Below are 19,454 nucleotides of genomic sequence, written 5' to 3'. Positions count from 1 at the left end.
TAAAGAGGGAATTAAAACTAGATGCAAGAGTGCTGTGATGGAGTTGAGCATCAGGTGCTGTGAAACTGCATCAGAGGAGCACCTTAGAAGTCAGGAACTGACTTGATCAAATATGAGTTGTTTTAAAACATCTTGTAGAGTAGCAGTGAAAGAGTTCATGGCAAGCAGCTTCCAGAAGCAAGTTCAAAGTTAATTCTCAAAGTGAGCATTGGGGAGTGTCCAGGTATCAGGTTCACATACATCATTTTGGCTCATTAGGGTTAGTGATCATCATGGCCAAATATGTGCAACCTGAAAACAGCTTATAGGCTCAGCTGTGAAAGCAAGCGGTAGGAGGTTTCATAGGAAGGTTCTCACTTAATTCATTTATTCCAAAGCATGCCCTCAACTATATTCTCAGCTACTCAAGTTATTCTGAATCTGCTCATTATTGCCTGATGAAAGAAAAAGAAATAAAGCACATTCTCATGTCTTCGGTACATGCCAAATTAATTTTCTCCCTTTTCTGGACATTCTTTTTCTTCATGTCTTCTTTCTTTATATCTCAAGTGGTTCCTTCACAGATCCAGCATCCTAGTTTCCCCAAGTGTTGTGGTTTAGATATGGGAGGTGTCCCCTAAAAGCTCATGTGTGAGACAATGCAAGAAATCTTAGCGGTGATTGATTGGGTTGTAAAAGTCTTACCCTAATCAGAGCATTGATCCCCTGATAGGGATTAACTGGGTGGTAACTATAGGTAGGTAGGAAGTGGCTGGAGGTGGTGGGTGCCTGGGGGTATGCCTTTGGGGTATATATTTTGTCCTTTTTTGGGGAGAACTTTGTCTCTGCTTCCTGGTGCCATGTCCCCAGCAACTTTCCTCTACCACAAAATTCTGCCATGATATTCTGCCTCACCTCAGGCCCCAAGGAATGGAGTCAGTTATCTGTAGACTAAGATATCTGAAATCATGAGCCCTCAAATAAACTTTTCCTCCTTAAAATTGTTCTTGTCAGGTCTTTTGAACACAGCAGCAAAAAAAGCTGACTAAGGCACTTAGGGTTTTCTTTTTAGTCCCTGTACCTACTATATTATACCTTACTCAGGCTGCATACACTTTATTGCCTTATTGGACTATTGTTTTATGTATCTCACTCTTGTCTTCAATCCTGACCTGCTCGCCTGTTACATGGATTGTAAACTAGTTGGGGACATGGGTCTGTGCATCCTGCTTGCAGACTGAATGTGCCTTACTAAATTCCAGAGGACACCAACCTTATGGTGCCCAATGTGATCATCCCCCTGAAACTAAGCCCAAAGCTGCATTGTAGCCCTGGAACTCTGCATGAGAGTTCTTCTGTGTTCCTCTGATGTATTGTAGCAAATCAGTAAATATTGATTGTTTAATTAACAATTGATTATTTGAATGAACAAGCTTATTTTAAGTGTTTATATAATCAAAAACAACTAAAATTTTCCAACAGCCTTTCATCTGTAGTACTTGAATATTTCTTTTCTAATCATCTATAATCCTTTCCAAATAATTATAATTACAGCTAATCCAGTATGAAAACATTTAAACAAACCTATTTGCTGATGATCTAGATATTTGTGGCATTGTAAAATTTCTATTTTAAATTATGAATGCATTTGTTTCTATCTCCATAGTGAGTCTGCTTGGTTAAATAGGATTTGGACATTAAGAGAACAAATTTACCAGATTTTTATTTGTACTTATAGCACCTCACAAAATATTCTTTGGGTATTTATAAAATGCTGACTAAAAGGCAAAACTCTTTTTTGAACACACATTTCAATTTAAAATAAAACATTTAACCAGCAGGTATTAGACTGTCACCAAAATGAATAACTTAGAATAAGAGACACATGATAAAATGGACTAATGCTTGGCAGTTTCTTTCTTTTGACTGATCTCATGGGTCACTTTATTTTCTCCAAAACAGACTAAAGGGAAATTTTGTCTGAGTTTCAAATAGGAAGCATAAGGCAACAATCACATAAAAATAAAAATGTAGAGGTGGGGACATAATCCAGTGGTGTAGTGCTTGCCTAGCATGCTCGAGGCCCTGAGCTTAATTCCTAGCACCATTTAAAAAAAAAAAAAAAAAAACTTGAATATTTTAAATAAGTGACCTTAGATCTCACAAATCCACATTATAATGCTTGCTATAAATTATTTTATAAAAAAGCAAATGCTTTAATAACCCTACATTTGGAATCAATTGAAATGCACTAGTGCCATTAGGTTGACTTTTGAACTCTTCTGATTTGTGGCACAGATAAGATTAAATGATAGACTAATTAATTTGTGCACAGTTCTTAAAGTCTCTAAATCTTGACAAGTTAACGAATATGGTAAAATTTAAGTTAACAATTTCAGGCTATCTTAAGTGCAGTAAGCACTTTAAACTTTTTGGTCGACTCTTAGGGCCTGTCATTGATATCTGAGGAATGATTTCAGCTTCTTAGTTTTCCTGAGACTGGTATTCCAAGTCTTTGATTGTCCATCTTCCTGTAAATATTAGCCCTTGTTTATGTCCCTTAACTTTGTTTGCCAGGCTGTGACCTTGACTTCCATTCTCACTAGTTCCAGAACAACATACACATGTAGTTTTGTTTGTGTGTGTTTGTGTTGGTTGTCATGAATTTTAGATAACAGGTCCTTTCTTACTATATTTTCCTTAAACTTCACTATTTGTGAAAAGAAAGTTTACTTGCCTGATCAAAGTATTTGTAGGGAAATATACATAATGAAACAAATGAGACAGGTCATGTAATGTATTCAAAGTTACACCTATTAAAAAGGTGGAACTTGAATGTATACACAGAACTACATGCCTATTTTCCAAAAAGTATTTCTAGCATCTTCTACTTTGCAGGAGAATCTCCTCAGGCTTTTGCTTAAAATACAGTTGTGGGTTGGGGCTGGGGAGATAGCTCAGTTGGTAGAGTGCTCACCTCACAAGCACAGGACCCTGGGTTCAAACTCCAGCACCGCAAAAAAAAAAAAAAAAAAAAAATACAGTTGTGGTTCCCACCCTGGTCTTATGGAAACCTAGGGATGGGTTCCAGAAACACTACCTCAGTGTGTCCAGAAAGTTCATAGAAATGATAGACTTTTAAATGATAGTCTATAAAAGCTTGAATAAAAAATCTGAAACACAAATCACTTTTCCACTTGAAACATAGTTTAATGGAAAGTGTCAGGCACCTGAAAATAAGGGTTTATAATGACAAATGTCTTTTCAGGGATGATTACGGCTTTATACTAAGTTGATGCCAATAAATCTTTTCTACAAAGCTCAACTCTCAGTCCAGGCTGGTAGTAAATCATATTCCATGGCACCACAATTTCAAAAGAAAAGTAGCAAGAACAATATTATAGATGTTGCTTTTCTGGCCCTAGCCATCTAAAGATTAGTTGTGTTGGCATAACTTTTTCTCATGACCTATTTTTAAATTAAGAATAGAAATATATAGTCATTCCAATAATTAAGATCGTAATTGGGGAAATAGACCATCTGAAGGAAAACCAACATTCTTTATGTTAAATGAGCTGATTTTTTCATATTTCTTTTTGTTTTTAATGAATACAGTTGAAGTATACCACATTAATATTCAAAAAGACATCAAAAGAAAAGAATGCTAATTCACAAGAGGATTTTATTTTCCTGATAGTTAGCAATAATTTCGATTATTAAGAATTTCTAAAATAATTTGTCTCAAAGAGACATGATTTGATTCCTCTTTTTCCTTACTATTTCAACTTGCATGACTTTTAAGAAGCTTTTTTTGAAAAGGCTTACTATTTTCAAAATTTCAATATATGTCAAGTATCTGGAACAAATTCATCATTAAAGAAAAAGTGCTTTTGCAAAGGCATTCAGAAAAAAAAAAAAAAAAAGAAATCATGTTTGAAAAGCTGATAGAAACGACTGTATGCCAAGTAATAACTGACCAGAAGAAGAGCTAGTAACAATAAATGGAAGGAGGAAGGAGGATGGTCCATTGATTGTGGTTGACTTCACATGTTACTAATTTGAGGTAAAGGAGAGAATCAGATTTCAAGATTGATTTAACCCATCTGAAAAAGAAACATGAAATGTGCATAATCATATGAAATCTTGCATGGCTCAGGCATAAGAACCTAAGAGGTGAAGAGGATTTCTTGATTAATGCTAATTGGAGTGTGAGAATGAATAATCTTATTTAGAGACTTCTCTAATTCTCTTTTTACTAGTGCACAGGAATAAACTAGAATATAGTCACTTTTTAATGTTTCAACTAATAATGTTTCAAAATGTTTAACAGAATAAATTTATCCTATCCTGACGAGGTTGGGAATTTATGAGAGAGCAAGGAACAGGCATCCTTCCTTGGCTCATCTGGGAGGTCCTGTGACTGGGCTTGTTCAGTTCAGAATGGAAAGAGCAGGAACCAGACTATCAGAACAGAGTACAAAGGTTTCATTTGTGGAAGAGGTGATAACAAGGATGGAAATACTAAAAGAACCTGTCCAGTCAGAACAATTCTGCTACCATAGGGCACAGAGAGATTCTAAGTCAGAGGTGGAAACACAAGTCCATTCTGTCATGCTTCACAACTCCAGTAACTTTTGTGGGTGCCTAGAATATTAATTGATAAATGTCCCAGCACCTGTGTATTCATTCTTTGGGATTATTCTCTATATCTCTTTGGATTGGATAATGCCTAACCCCAGACACTGGCGAAATATAGGGGGAGAGGGGGAAGCAAGGAAATTCCTGTAACTTAAACATAAGAAAACTTTCCAAGAGATTCTATTTAGAGAATCAGCTGATAACTCCTGCTATCACCAAGGGATGGCAATGAACATCTCCTTCCCCAATTCCCCAATAAGCACCAGTCTGCCCTTTTTACCTTCCATGCTGCAAAGATACATTAGTGATGTTCCTTTTAACGTGATTTTATTTGAAAGGAATACTAGAATAATAGATATCATGGGAACTTGTCTTGGGCCTGACAATGTAGGGATGATGACCTCTAGCCTTAATGGTAGCAATCAAAACTCAAAACAGGAATGCAACATCAAAAAAGCAACCACTAACAATTAATCCATACTTGGTTTTTTGCACAACATAGTTCCTCTTCTGGTCTGGTTTTGCACAGGGCAATCCTGGGAGATCTGGTCTTTTCTGTGAAAAATCCAGTGATTGCCTTTTCTTCAAGATAAACTGGTAATTAATTAATTTCCTTACCTTTTTCCAGGATATTGTTTTTCATCCCTAAAATTAAAGTGCCCACCTTAATATTTTAATAAAGACAAGTACCTATAATCAATATTACTCATCTTCCCCACATTTACAGCATGTTTTTAAAAATTGCTACTTGAATGCCCAATTTTCAAAAAGAAGTTTAGTATATTTAATTGACATATTTTCCAGGTAATCAGTAATACATTTAAGCATTTATTTTTATAAATTATCCATTCTGATAATAATTCAGTATGGCTGCCCTGAAGCCAAATAAATTCTTAAATTGGAAATACCCATATTAAATTATGTTAATGAGTTATTCATATTCATAAACATAATTCATAAACATAATTATGCTTAATTTATGTTTATGAATGATTTTGAATATTTGGATCTATTCACTATGAAATTGAACACAAATATCACAAAATGAACACAATAATTAAACATTAGAAATGCTAATGAATACATGTATAAAGGTCAATATTATAAAGTTTCAAAAGAATAAATAAATTCATGAAATATATTTTAGTGGCTTTAAGCATGGGCTTTAGAGTCAAACTGATATCACTAGCTGCACTAAGCACTAAGTACTCATTGTGTGTCCCCAGGCCCTTTTAAAGCCTCAATTTTTCTTGTCTGGAAAACAGGGAACACTATCTCACAGTGTTCAGTAGGGATTATAACATTTACCAAGATAACATTGGTAAAGCAATTAGTATAGTGCTTTACATATAGTGACAACAATAACCAGGAGCTATTACATATTATGTTGACACATTTTTGGTTTTCAAAGTATAGAATCTCAAAAAATTGCTACATTAGTGGAACTCATGAATAGCCAAATTATTAATTAAATGCTAAATCTCCTCCTGAGGTTAGACTTGAAGAACATTATCCTCTGGAAACCAAAAAATTTAATCAAAATGACTTGAAGGGAAAGTACTTACACTACTTATAATAATAAAATCAAACTTAATACTTTCATGTTCCACATTGAACCCCTGTTCTCCACACTTCTACTCCAAACCTGCTCTGCTTCTGGTTTTTCTCATTTCAATTGATGGTAAATTTATCTTTCCAGGTGCACAAACTAAATATATCATAGTTATATTTGAGTCTTCTATTTTCTTTCGCACTCCTCATTCCATTCAAATTCTTTTAAAATGTTTGACTACTTTTCTCACATCTTCTGTTATTCCACCCTAGTCTACTCTGAATAAAAAAGTGAGTAAATAAATCTCATTTTGATTTATTTCCTGTAAATATAAGTATTAAAATATTCATGTTACTTTTCCTAGTTTGGGTTTTAATTTTTAGCATGATCTTCAAAAACTTCTCTACAGTTATTAAAACATCAAAACCCTCAAGGTAAAGAATGCTATTTATTTTACTGCTCTTCATAGAGCAATGCATTTAAAACATATCACAAAACTTTGATTCAAATAATTGCAGCATAAAAATATAGTAATTGCAAACCTCTAAAGCGTCATTTAATATCATTATTTAATAATCAGTTCAAACTGTACTGCATTAGACCAGCGTTTCTTCTGTCATTAACCATGAGATGACTCTGTACTTTGTTAGCATCATTTCTCTATCTTTTTGTTTCGCTGCTTGCTTGCTTGCTGTTGGGGAATTATTAGGACCATGAAAAAGAAGCGCCTAAGAAGGGAAGAAGACATGTGTTACTTGGCCTTTCACACTGATCCTCACTAACCCATGTTTTCATGAACACCAGATTCACCAAGTTTTCAAAGAGGAACAGCAAGTGTTTGATGACGAAGGAAGTTTGGATTTAATTTTCACTTTGAGACACATGGATACTATTCCCTGAAAGAACATTGGCATTCTGAAGATGTCCAAGTGCTCTTTTTCCAGAAGCTACCCGCAGGTCTAACTGCATGTGAGGCTCTGGTGACTCTGAGGGCTGTCAAAGTAAAGCTGCTAGAAACCAGCTGCCTCCTTCATTCATCCTTTCAGATCAGACAAAGGTGTGAGTAGACTTTCCTGCCACTCAATCCTTGGAGTAGCAACTTGTACACAGAATTTGCCTTTCAGAAAAATGATTCAAATGATATGGGGCAAAATATTAGAAATAAGAAGATATGTAAACTACTCAGTTTTTTGAGCACTCTCCATGTTCCCAGGATTATTTTTCATATTTCATGTATTATTTAATTTCATTTCTAAAATATGAATAAGAAGACAATTGTGGGCCTTTCCCAGAGGAATAAGCTTCAATTAGAGTTATGCATGATTGCCTCAATCTTCAGGGTAATTCAAAATCACCTTGAAGAAAAAGATTGAGGTAGGAGCCATAGAATCACAATGAGTTGTATATAGGCAACACTTCACAGTGATCATAATGTCCAAGACACTCTGAAGTGTGATCCAGAAGTAACAATAATCTTTTCCTCAGTATCACTAAAATTGTTTCTTAACTATTCTTAAGTATTTATTATGTTTCAGAAATATCAGGTTGTTTTGCTGGAGTTTTTTTTAGTATCCTTATTTTATTTAATGGAAAATTTTCCATTTTTTTTTTTACATATATATCATTAGGGTTTAATTTTTTTTCTGGATAGTTCTCCCTCCACTATTATGACCAACATTTTACAACATTTTCCCCCTAGAACTGGAAAAATGGCTGATGGACCCACACATATTTCTAATTCGTATGTTATGTTATTTCCAGGGAAGGAAAAGGTTTAAACTCAAAAACCTGCTCTTTTATCACTAGCTCAAACAGTAGAAGGAAAACATCACCCCTCATGAAGTGTCTCTTCATCTTTCCTTTTGACTCCATAAATTTCCTCAGTTCAATCATTGAAGTGGTGTCTCCTGGTGGAAAGTACAGATGATGACCATTGTATGGTCCTTCTTCCAGAGACCAAAGTAAACTAACCATAAACCTGAAATAAGAGATCTGAAATGGAAGCACAGTATTCTCTGTTGCATATTAGCTGATTCTGGTAGCATTTTTTTTTTAGTAATGCTGGCAATTTTATTAAAGTATATTGCTGTAATTCCATATTATTATTATTCATTATTGTTAATCCCTTTCTATGCCAAATTCATATATTAAACTTCATCATAGACATTCCCCATAGATAAGGCAGGACTACTCTATGATGCAGTCTTTTTTTTTTTTTTTTTTTTTTTTCAGGGTTCCAGGAGCTCTTTTCTTTTTTCTTTTTTTTTAACTTTTATTTTTTATTATCTTTTTTTGACTGTGAAACATATTTTTTAAAACTTTTTTTCATACATGTATATAGGGTTATAATGTCTCTCTCAATCTACCTTCCTTCCCATCCCCACTGCTCCACCCCTCTCCACACTCCCCTCTGTACAATCCAAAGTTTCTTCATTCTTCCCTACCCATCCTCCACTATGGATTAGCATCTGCTTATCAGAGAAAACACAGGCCTTTGGTTTTTTGGGATTGACTTATTTCACTTAGCATGATAGTCTCCAGTTCCATCCATTTACCAGCAAATGCCATAATTTCATTCTTCTTTAAGGCTGAGTAATATTTCATTGTGTATACATACCACATTTTCTTTATCCTTTCATCTGTTGAAGGACATGTAGGTTGGTTCCATAGTTTGGCTATTGTGAATTGAGGTACTATAAACATTGATGTGACTGTGTCACTGCAGTGGGCTGATTTTAAGTCCTTTGGGTATAAACTGAGGAGTGTGATAGCTAGGTCAAATGGTGGTTCCATTCCAAGTTTTCTGAGGAATCTCCATACTGCTTTCCAAAGTGGTTGCACCAACATGCAGTCCCTTCAATAATGTATGAGTGTACCTCTTCCCCCATGTCCTTACTGACATTTATTATTGCTTGTAATTTTGATAATTGCCATTCTGACTGGAGTGAGATGAAATCTTAGAGCAGTTTTGACTTGCATTTGTCTAATTGCAAGAGATGATGAACATTTTTTCATATGTTTATTGATCAATTGTATTTCTTCTTCTGTGAAGTATCTGTTCAGTTCCTTAGCCCATTTATTGACTGGGTTATTTGTTTTTTTGGTGTTGAGTTTTTTGAGTTCTTTATATATCCTGGAGGTTAATACTCTATCTGAGGTGCAGGTGGTAAAGATGTTCTTCCCTTCTGTAGACTCTCAGTGTTATTGATTGTTTCCTTTGCTGTGAAGAAGCTTTTTAGTTTGAATCCATCCCATTGATTGATTCTTGATTTTATTTCTTGTTCTTTAGGAGTCTTGTTAAGAAAGTCAGTTCCTAAGCTAACATGATGGATAGTTGGGCCTACTTTTTCTTCTATTAGGTACAAGGTCTCTGTTTTAGGGCCCAAGTCTTTGATCCACTTTGATTTGTTTTTTTTTTTTTTTGTGCAGGGTGAGAGAGATTTAATTTCATTTGGTTACCTATGAATTTCCAGTTTTCCCAGCACCATTTGTTGAAGAGGCTATCTTTTCTCCAATGTATATTTTTGGCACCTTTGTGTAGTATGAGATAACCATATTTATGCAGGTTTGTCTCTGCGTCTTCTATTCTTATCATTGATCTACCTGTTTATTTTTGTGCCAACACCATGCCATTTTTGTTATCATTTCTCTGTAGTGTAGTTTAAGGTCTGGTAGTATGATGCCTCCTGCCTCACTCTTCTTGCTCAGGATTGCCTTGGCTATTCTGGGTCTCTTATTTTTTCAAATGAATTTCATGAATGACTTTTCTATTTCTATGAAAAATGTCATTGGAATTTTAATAGGAACTGCATTGAATCTGTATAACACTTTTGATAGTATGGCCACTTTGACAATATTAATTCTGCCTGTCCATGATCTAGTAGCATTTTATCACATTCTTTTGGCTCTAGCACCCTGTCTTTTAGATAATCACTCATCACCCCCTAAGCAGCTTCATGTACTTCAAAGAACTATAACTCTACCCTGTTTTTTTTGATTGACACCTATAGATCAGGCCTAAACTAGTTAGCAGTAGCCTACCTCATAATTAACTCATAGATAGATAGCATCATGATATAATTTACTACAATGGAAATAAAGCCAAAAACTTTAAATAAAAGGTTAAGGGAATGAGACAAATACTGTATGTTAATGAGGAAGCAAGTGACCTTGACAGCTGCTGACAGCAATTTTGGAACAGCCAGGGAGAATCTTATAAGAATGGAGCTGAGATTTGGGGGATTGTTCGTTAAACAGCATAATCACTGTGCAAACTGTTTTGATACACCAAAGAACGTAACAGATCATGTTCCAGATATTTACGCTATATATTCCTGGCTCCTTCTCATTAGAATATTAACCAAAGCAGGGAATGGCATTCCTATTACTAGAAAAAACAAATTATCTTTCTTTTCATGTTGCTACACTTGGAAAATCTGAACCTAGTGTCAGTGGCCATCTTTCCTACCATGATAAGAAACTTATCCTCAGAATGAAATGAAACAGAGACAGCGATGAAAGACAGGTAGAATTAAGTGAGGGAGCAAAAAGGTAGAGGTGAATGGGTAAGAGCGCAAGAGAAAACAGGAGTGGATAAGCAAGTAAAAGTGAGAAAGAGAAATGAATTAGAAGAATTAGTTTCATATAGAAAATCTAACTTTTGCAGACACACATTTTAGGTTACATTGAGCCTCTGGCTACCATTTTTCAAATATGAATACAGAAATAGAAGTTACATGCGCATTTATTCAGCAGTTGAGCAGTACTGGGCACTGCTAGATGCTCTCATCAAAAATCTATGTCAATGTAGACTCTGAAGACTTGTTAAGGTGAAAAAAATGTAAAAAATGTAAAGTGATATGTACCAGTTATTACATATATGTAATATACATTTATGACAGGTAAGTGCTTTTAGAACACTAAAGAAAGAGAAATTAACTCTGAAAGTGAATGAGGATGAAGACGTGTATGGAAAAGAGTTCCCTTATATAGCTAGAAACCAAAATAAAAGTTGCCAGGGAAATAAATTATGAATGAAGACAAGTAGAAATCCTACATTGGCACTAGAGACTTCAAATTTGTGTGAACTGAATTAATGTACTCACCTATATTGCCAACATCCTGCAGGTTCAAACAGAAAAATTAGAACCTGTGTTCAAGGGCTATGGTTATAGATCACTGGTACAGTGCCTGCACAGTGTATCAAGGTCCTGGGTTCCGTCCCCAGTACTAAAGAAAACAAACCAAACAAACAAACAAACAAAAACACTCTTGCATTCAAATGCCTGCTATTAATATAAATCACTGATTTTCTTCAGTCTTTTCCTGTTATTTAAAGGTTTACATTAGACTAAACACAGTTTTGTGTTCTGTATAGTCAGACTACGTATTTTCTTGAAGTCCAAAAGATCTGATTTAGCCAGGCATGGTGGCTCATGCCTGTAATCCCAGCATTTGGGGAGTCTGAGGCAGGAGGACCACAAGTTTGAGGCCAGCTTCAGCAATTTAGCAAGGCCCCCAACAACTTAGTAAGACCCTGTCTACAAAATAAAAAATAAAAAAGGGTTGGGGATGTACACTGATAAAGTACCCCTGGGTTAAATCCCCAGTACCAAAGAAAATAAAAAAAAGAAAGAAAGAAAGATCCGATTTAAATCTTAAATCTTGTTTCTACTATTTTCCTAACTTTATGAGCTTGAGCAAATTAACATTTGAGTCATTTCAGTTTCCTAATCTGTTAAGATCAGATTATATGATATATACATTAACTGGTGCATTGGCCAGAGCCTGGTTAAATGACCAGTTAATAGTAGCTGTTAATAGAAGGGTGGTGAACGGATAATTTTGTATAAAGAACAGTGGGATGATAGGTGGATGGAAGGCATTAACTTGACCTTTTCCATACTTTTGCCTAAGTCAAGATCAGAGATGTGGATTGGTGGCGCTGAAGTGCAAATGTGCCATCCTATGTGCAATGTTTTTGGTGATTAAAGGACCACATGTAGCATGTTAATAATGAAACAACATTTGATATCTCATGGTGATTCTTTCTAGATTTTTTTGTTTGTTTGGAATTATAACTTCTCCTGTGACTAATCCTCTAAAAGACAGAGAATGGCACTCCACTGGTACTTAAGGCAAGTAAGAAGTATATCTTAGAGAAGAATATTTTACAATTCTGTATACTGGCCTGCTTTACAAAGTCAGATTTTATCAGATACTTTTGTGGATAATATTTGAGTCTTCCCTTTTAAAATACATGCACAACAGTGCAAACTGAACCAGAAGGGTTATTTTTTATGCTTGTCATCAGCACGTTAACATTCTCCAGCTGGCCATTTTAAAGGGACGGTGGGGCCTGTCCATGTTGTAAATGTCCTGGATCTTCCCACAGGGCAGTACACTGTGCTCAGAGACAAAATAGAGATGTTCTTAAGATTTCCTCACTCTGTTCAAACCTAACTCAAATCCATGCCCTTGAAAAGTAATAGAGTAAAATTGCATTTCTATTTCTGGTTTTGCAGTTTATTTAATGCAGTTAATTGATAAAAAGCAACTGTATTTTCTGATCTGATACATAAACTGAAAATCTCAAGGCAATTTTTTTCTTGCTAGCGGTTGCCCCAATAGTAAAATAATGACATTAACAACATTCAACTCTATTTTCAACACTGAAGATTTCTCCCACAAAGTTTGCTGAAGCAAAGTGCCAGTCCAACAGGCAGTTTAATGAAACCACTTCTGCTTTTTACTCTGACTGTATAAAAGTATAAATGCTCTTGCTCAGTGGGCTTGGTGGCTCATGCCCACAATCCCAACAACTTGACAGATTGAGGCAGGAGGATCTAAAGTGAAAGGACAGCCTAGAAAACTTAAAGAGATCTGATCTCAAAATAAAAAAAAATAAAAGGGCTGGTGATATAACTCCATGGTAAACTGCATCTGGGTTCAATCCCCAGTATCAAAAACAAGAATAACAACAGAAATCCTGCCTTTGCTCTCTGGGGTATTCTATCTCTGGAAGCCTCAGTTTCTTATTTTATTTTATTTTATTTTCCAGTGTACAGCAGTATACTGCCATGAGAATGTTTATGGGACTTACGACATCATTATTTTAAACCCATAATCTCAATATGAAATATTCAAGCACTATTTTGTGCCTCTGAAAGGGTTGGACTCTGCACTGCAATGGAAATATTTTTTTCCCCTTGCTCACTGTTGCCCTCAGGTTCTGATCATGCCAAGCTGCTAGGGACCCTCCTCCTGTCCACTGCTCCTGTTCAACTTCTATTCCCCATCCAGGTCATAATTCAGTTATTCCTTTCTCCAGTTAACTGTCCTAGTGACTTGATTCTGAATTGGGTGGCATAGATTCCAGCACAATTCACAGTGCATTGTAGTTACCTCTCTGGTTAGCTGAATTTTCTTACACTAGACTGAATGTTCAGAGATCAGAGGCAGTTTTGTTTAGAGTGTTTTTTGCAGTTAGAAGGAACACAGTTGCTTTTAAATAAATATTTTGCAGTATATTTTATTTTTTGTTCATACTTTTTCTCCTTCTTCCTTTCCTATGGTCAGCATATATTCCCCTTGTTCATTACCTTTGTGTATGACCTTGTGGCTTTGTTTTACCAGTGGGATGTGACAAATACAATGTGCAGCATGCCTGGGCAGAAGCCTTAGCCACACCTCCTCTTCTTCCTACCTTCCATAGTGAAAAAAGTAAGTTTCAAATAGTGGCTTGGTTCTTCTAGTGAAGACACATGATATAAGCCAAGCACAAAAGAGCCTGCAGAGCCCAGTTTTGTAAGCAACGAACAGTGGTTATTGCTGCAAATTTCTGAGATTTAGGGCTTTTTTTTTTTTTTTTTTTTTTTTTTTTTGGCCACAACAAGTCAATTAATAAGAAAATTAGTACATAGAAGTGACAAACTAAAACAAAAATGTTTAAAAACCCCTAAAACTAAAACAGGCAAGGTATTTGTACCATGCCTGTTAGAGAAGCCCTGATGTGTGATGAGGCTAGAAAAATGATAACCTATACTATGCAATGGTGAAAACTTTGGTAAATCTGGCACCTGGGATAACTTAAAAGGTTGAAAATATACCAGATTATATCTATGTTTGGCAAAGAATTTTCAAGATAGAATATTATTCTCCCAAAATTGCTTTTAAAGCACTGCAAGGAAAAAAATGAGCTCAAAAAAGAATTGGTCTGTTTGCCGAATAAGAATGGAAAAAGAAGATCCAGAAATCATGAGATAGAGGGTTGAAGGGTACAACTGTTTCTCGTTTCCACTCAAAGAACTATTTTCAAATTGAGACAAACTTCATCATAAATACCAAGAGTAGGGCATGGCTGGTTGTTTTCTAGTTGTGTCTACATTTTCTTACATGGGATAATTTTATTGAATTTATACCACATCAGAAATTTGGCAACCTGAGCAAATTCTAGTAAGTACCATAATAGCATGTGGATGATTTTTAGGCTAATTTAAAGAAATTTTAAAGGGGAAGAAGTGGAAACAATTTTTATTATTGGTGATCTTTTGGAAGTCCACTATAAAGAGCAGAAAACAAGAGGAACTGTGCAAAATATATATTGGAACATACCTATGAAAATGTCTTTAGCATCACTCATTGTATGAAGAGTTAATATTTTATCATATCAAGTAAAAGTATACCAAATTAGAAATATCAATAATAATTGATAGCGATTTTTATTATTAAAGACTCAAGGTGGGGACAAAGTCCAAATTAAGACTGTGATTACCATACCCTCTGTTAAGATTCCTTTAAAGTAACCCTCAGTAAATCAATTTCACTTTTACAGAATGGCTCAGGATAAAGAAATCATTCATTTGGCCCAGTAAAGGGTTCAAATACTTACAATGAAGCATAGTAGAACATCTCTTAATTATGGATCTAATGACAGGAGAAGCTTCTGTGAAACAAAGACATCAAGAGACCAGCAATGTTTCTGAAAGAGTTGTAGTGCCAAAAATGCCATCAGCCTGAATTAAAGAGGTAAAACTCTGAAAAACTACCCTCATCCTCAACTTTCTATGAACAGGAATGAATTACAGCAAATACTTTCTATGTTAGCATAGGAGATTTTTGACAGGAGAAGGCACACTTATAAATCATATAAGGGTAAGGAAAATCTCTCTAGTCCAGAATTGGAATTGTAAGCATCAACATAAACTCATCTTTTTAAAAATTTTCTAAATGTGTCTTCAAAATTATACATATTTTCTAAGTGTGCCTACTGCTAAATTCTAGAAGCAGTGAATCTAGGATAAATAAACAATCTTAAAACACAGAATGTGGTCTATAAATATCATTCCTCTCCTTAAAAGAAGTCAGTAATTCTTGAAGAAATGGGGGATTCCAATTCTGAAACATGAAATATACTGATAAGCCCGCAATATCACGACAACCAGAAAGCAATCAAGTATCAAGGACAGTAGAGTCACATCCAAAGGACTTGAGCATCAAGGAACACTATTGACTTGGGACCTTGAACATCAATAAGGCTAATAATGGCAATGGATTGAAGCAAATCTATTATATTTTAATAAGTATGTTCAAATGAGTCTTTAAATAGCCCTAATTAATCATCATTTTAAAAATAGACTGTACTTCAGGCAAATCAAATAATTGATATTAAAAAGGTTTACTTTATGGAAATATAATAAATTATAAAAGAATGATGGAATTTTAGTATTGTTATTTTGCAATGTGTAATGAATTAATTAAACTAGGCAGTAACCATCAATGCTTACTAGCATCACTGAAGGAAAGGTGAACACTATGTATGGCCTAAGAGAAGCATAGAACATCATCTATGAAAATCTCTTGATAAAATACCAAAATTAAATCTAACAAAGTCTCCAGATCTAACATGAGATAGTGTCTAAACTTGAAAAAAAAAATCGAGATGCAGCAATAAAATCATTTACTTAGACATATATAGATAAATTTAAAATAGCAAAAAGAAATAAAAGAGTTGCTCTTTGGAATCAGGAAATAAAGGAGCAGTAAGGGAGGGGTAAAGTGTTGCTTTATAGAATGATTTACTTACATTATATGTGTGCATATTGCACATAAAATTAAGAATATACAGAAATTAAGAATAGAAAAAGAAATAGCTATACGTCGTTCATATAGCTTGAGGTTCCTCATATGTTTGGTATTATCCTCTTCTCTGATGAAGACTGAGAGTAAGGCAGTTAGACAAATAGGTGATTACTTTGAACAAATTTTGGTAACAATGCTCTAGAAAACAGGTAAAGAATGAAAGAGTGTGGGCATTGAAATAGTTTGCACCTGTGTACGAAAAGGAACACAGTGATTTTAGAGACATGGGCTAATTAAAGTGCATTATTCCTTTCAATATTTCCTAGTGGAAAGATGAAGAAAGAAAGGCAAAGTGAGATATTGTTTGATAGTCTATAGAATTCCTCGAATTGTCCATTATTAATTTTTTAAGATCATAAACCCACATAATTCTCTAATATTTCTATTGAATTGAGTCTAATCTAGTGAAATGTCAAGTAAAACATGTGAGTCTGATATTTTAACTGGTCTCACAAAGAAATAACAGAATTGAGAAGCAAAACTCTTTAGGTTTACATGTTTTATAATTACTTATGATTTTCCTTTTAAAGTCAAGCTATTTGTAAAGAGAGATTTATAAATATTTATAATAAAGCCTCCTGTTAAAATGTTAAAGACAACACTTAACTTTTCTGGCATGTTTTAAAAAATTAATGATTAAATAGTATTCATTAAAAATAAAATACTTTGTCCCGATCTGTGGGCCATATCTTGATTTGTTAATGATTTTCTTTGCTGTGCAAAAGTATTTTAGTTTAATTCAATCCCATTTCTTATTTTTGTGTTTGTTACCCAGACTTCTGAGTTCATATACAGGGAATCATTGCCCAGATAAGTATCATGGAACTTTACTTGTTTTCTTATAGTCATTTTATAGTTTCAGGTCTTACATTTAAGTCTGTTTTTAGTTTTTCTCTAATCAAGAAAAATAGTTTATTATACCATTAATAGTTGTAGATAAAGCTATTATGTATACTTACATAGAATGTTTTTACTTGCCTAACGCATAGGATTTTTTAGATGTACTTTTTACTGCTTTTTAAGATTTATTTTAAAAATAAATTCTTCTAAATAGTTATACATGACAGTGGAATGCATTTTGACACATCATACGAATGGAGTATAACTTCTCATTCTTCTGATTATATATGATATAGAATTACACCAGCCATGTAATCATATATGCACCAGTCATGTAATCATATATGTAATCATAATGCCTGATTCATTCTACTATCCTTCCTACCCTACACTCCCTCCCCTCCCTTCACTCCCCTCTGTCTAATCCAAAGTACCTCTATGTTCCCTAGCCACCCCCACTTATTGTGTATTAATATCTGCATATCAAAGAAAACATTTGGCTTTGCTTCTTTGGAATTGACTTGTTTTGCTTAGCATTATATTCTCCAGCTCCATCCATTTACCAGCAAATGCCATAATGTCATTCTTCTTTAAGGCTTAAATAATATTCCATTGTGTATACATACCATATTTTCTTTATCCGTTCATCTGTTGAAGAGCACCTAGGTTGGTTCTATAGTTTACCTATTATTAATAGAGTTGTGATAAACATTGATGTGGTTGTGATAAACATTGATGTGGCTGTGTCACTGTAGTATGCTGATTTTATGTCCTTTGGGTATAATCTGAGGAGTGGGTTAGCTGGGTCTATTGGTGGTTCCATTCCAAGTTTTCTGAGGAATCTCCAAACAGAAGTTAATCAGAAACTATTTTGAAAATTCATACTCCAATAAAATAGAAAATCTTAAAGCCATCAACAAATTTCCAGAGACACATGACCTACCCAAAGTGAATCAAAACATTCAAAATTTAAACACATCAATTTCAAGCAATGAAACAGAAGACACCATCAAAAGCCTAAATGTCTACCAATCAAGAAAAGCCCAATACCAGGTGGATTCTCAGTTGAGTTCTACAAGACCTTCAAAGAAGATTTAACACCAATACTCCTCAAATTATTCCATGAAATAAAAATAGAAGGAATCCTTCCAAAATCATTCTATGAGACTAATATCACCCTAATACCAAAACCAGACAAAGACACATCAAGGAAAGAATCAAAAGTTCAGACCAATATCCCTGATGAACATAGATGAAACAATTCTTAGTAAAATACTGGTAAATTGCATAGAAAAACATATTTAAAAAATAGTGCACCATGATCAAGTTGAAGTTCATCCCACGGATGCAAGGTTAGTTCAACACATGGAAATCAATAAATGTAATTCATCACATCAATAGACTTAAAGACAAGAATCATATGAACATCTCAATAGATGCAGAAAAAAGCATTTGACAAAATACAGCACCCCTTCATGTTCAAAACACTAGAAAAAAATAGGAAGAATGAGAACATACTTCAACATTGTAAAAGCTATACATGCTAAACCCAAGGCCAACATCATTCTAAATGGAGAAAAATTGAAAGCATTACCCCTAAAAACTGGAATGAGATAAGGATGCCCTCTTTCACCACTTCTATTTAACATCATCCTTGAAACTGTAGCCAGAGCAATTAGACAAAAGAAAGAAAGGGATACAAATAGGAAAAGAAGAAATCAAACTATCACTATCTGTGAACACATGATTCCATATTTAGAAGATCCAAAAAAATTCCACCAGAAAACTTCTAGAACTAATAAATGAATAAATAAATTCAGCAAAGTAACAGGATACAAAATCAACACCCATAAATCAAACACATCCCTATATATCAGGGATGAATCCACTGAAAGAGAAATTAGGAAAACCCATTCACAATAGCCTCAAAAAAAATAAATAAATAAATCTAACAAAAGAGGTGAAAGACCTCTCCAATGAAAACTACAGAACTCTAAAGATAGAAATTGAAGAAGACCTTAGAAGATGAAAGATCTCCCATGCTCTTGGATAGATAGACAGAAGTAACATTGTCAAAATGGCCATACTACCAAATGTGCTATACAAGTTTAATGCAATTTCAATTAAAATCCCAATGACATTCTTCAAAGAAATAGAAAAAGCAATCATAAAATTCACTTGAAAAAATAAGAGACTCAGAATAGCCAAAGCAATTCCTAGCAAGAAAAGTGAAGCAGGAGGCATCACAATATTAGAACTTAAACTATACTACAGAGCCATAGTAACAAAATCAGCATAGTATTGG

Source organism: Sciurus vulgaris (assembly GCF_902686455.1).
Source record: "Sciurus vulgaris genome assembly, chromosome: 1".
NCBI lineage: Eukaryota > Metazoa > Chordata > Mammalia > Rodentia > Sciuridae > Sciurus > Sciurus vulgaris.
Note: the sequence above shows the minus strand (reverse complement) of the source record.